This window comes from Galeopterus variegatus, unplaced genomic scaffold (genome assembly GCF_000696425.1).
Source record: "Galeopterus variegatus unplaced genomic scaffold, G_variegatus-3.0.2 Scaffold2864, whole genome shotgun sequence".
NCBI classification, from domain to species: domain Eukaryota; kingdom Metazoa; phylum Chordata; class Mammalia; order Dermoptera; family Cynocephalidae; genus Galeopterus; species Galeopterus variegatus.
In genome coordinates, this window is record NW_007728975.1 from 129,848 (window position 1) to 132,243 (window position 2,396).

The window sequence follows — 2,396 nt, forward strand, 5'->3', positions numbered from 1 at the left end:
ATCTAAAATTATAATAAATGTTTAAAACATCCATTTCCTCCAAGTTTTCAAATTTGTTGGTGTATAGTTGTTCATGTAATCTCTAATGATTCTTTGTATTTCTATGGTATCAGTTGTAATGTCTCCTTTTTCATTTCTGACTTTTGTTATTAGGGTTTTCTCTCTTCTTTTTTTAGTTAGTCTGGCTCATGGTTTGTCACTTTGTTTATCTTCTCAAAAAAGCCCAATGTTTTGTTTCATTGATCTTTTATATTCGGTGTCTCTATTTCATTTGGTTCTGCTCTGATCTTAGTCATTTCTTTCCATCTACTAATTTGGGGATTGGATTGTTCTTGTTTTTCTCGTTCGTTGAGGTGTAACATTAGGTTGTTTATTTGAAGTTTTTTTTATCCTTTTGATGTAAGCATTTATTGAGATAAAATTCCCTGTTAGTACTGCTTTTGCAGCATCCCACGGGTTCTGGTAGGATGTGTCTTCATTTCCATTTGTTTCAAGAAATTTTTTGATTTCTTGTTTAATTTCTTCTTTGACCTATATAGATAGGTTGCTCAGGAGCGTGTCGTTTAATTTCCATGTATTTATATAGTTTCCAGAGTTTGTTTGTTATTGATATCTAGTTTTAATCCATTGTAGTGTGACACAGAAGGAGAAATGCCAAATGTCCTCACTCATAAGTGGGAGCTAAATAAGAAAGAAAGAACAATCACGATAATACGTTGAACTTTCAAAAGCAGAGAACAGAACTGTGGTTGTTAGAGGTGGGAAAGAGGGAAGGGAAGAGTGCTTAGCAAGAAATTGGTTATGGGTCACAAAGAATGATTATGTTTTGAATATACTAATTATNGCTTAGCAAGAAATTGGTTATGGGTCACAAAGAATGATTATGTTTTGAATATACTAATTATCCCGATTTGAGCATCACATATTGTACACAGGTATTGATATTCAACTCTGTTCCCCATAAATACATATAATCAATTACTTTTCATTAAAAAAACACAGACAAAAATAAGCAAAAAGAGAGGGAGACAATTTCTATACAAAGCACATAGTAAAGACTTAAAATTCCAGGAAGAGTTCAAAGCATGAAGAAGAGGGTGAAGGGAAAACAGAATTTATTTACTAGCCTACGGCTCCTCCAGAACACCAAGTTCTTCTTCACATACAAGAGAAGAACAGAACCACAACCACTGGACTCAGCAGATGCGCCAGTAGCAAGCACAGAACAGGCACCTGCCCTGCAGAGGAGGCCCAGAGGCACTAAGCCTCCTGGGGCCAGTTGAGCAAAGGCCTGCATCTTGGCCAAAGTGCTGCTCTGCTCAAGTAAAAGTGATCCACCCTCCTTTGTAAACAGACCCCTAAGAACCAGTGCACGCTAATCTTCCAAATGCAGCACTGCTGAACTGTAATCAAGTTGCCTGACCAGTTCCAATCTTTAAGGCCTCTAAGCTTCAAACAGAAAGGCTGGTGGCATGAAAAATAAAATATTTTTTTCAAAATAGCATCAACAAAAGCAGACTGTTTCTTTTTTTTTTTTTTTTTTTTTTTTCTGTCCTTTTTGAGACCGGCCGCACCACGCTCAGCCAGTGAGCACACCAGCCAGTCCTATATAGGATCCGAACCGTCGGCGGGAGCGCTGCTGCGCTCCCAGCGCCGCACTCTACTGAGTGCACCACGGGCTCAGCCCCAGACTGTTTCTTTCTAAAACAATTGTGGTCCATGTTTTACATGAGGAAAAACCTAGGCTCAAAGAAGCTTAATGACCTGCTGAAGATGCTAAAGGATGAGAGGGGTCCCAGAGATTTAAGCCTACGTCCAGTACCCCATGGGAGGAGAAACCACTCTGTGTTAGTCCATTTCTGTTGCTTATAAAAGAATACGGGAAACTGGGTAATTTATAAAGAAAACAAAATTTGCTGTTTACAGTTTCAGAGGCTGGGAAGTCCAAAGTCCAGGGAAAACATCTGGTGAGGGTCTTCTTGGTGGTGGCTTTACAGCAATGTGGGATCTCACATGGCAGAAAACATCAGAGCAGAGAAAGAGAGACTTTCCTCTCTCTCCTTTTAAAGACCTCAGAACCACGGCCCTGGCCACCATTATTAATCCATTCACTACTGCATGGTCCTACAGTCCAATCACCTCTTCAAGGTCCCACCTCTTAATTACCATAATAGGATTTCCCAACCTCTTTACCCTGTCACAGTGGGAACAAAGTTTTGGGAGGACATCAATCCACAGCACCTGCAGTCAGCTCTGTCCCCCACGAATATATATAATCAATAAAAATAAAAATAAACAAAAAAATCCACAGGAACTTCTCACTTGCTGTCCTTTTAAAGCCATCAGAACCACCCCCATGATAATTCATTAATCCATTCACAAGGGCACAGCCTAAT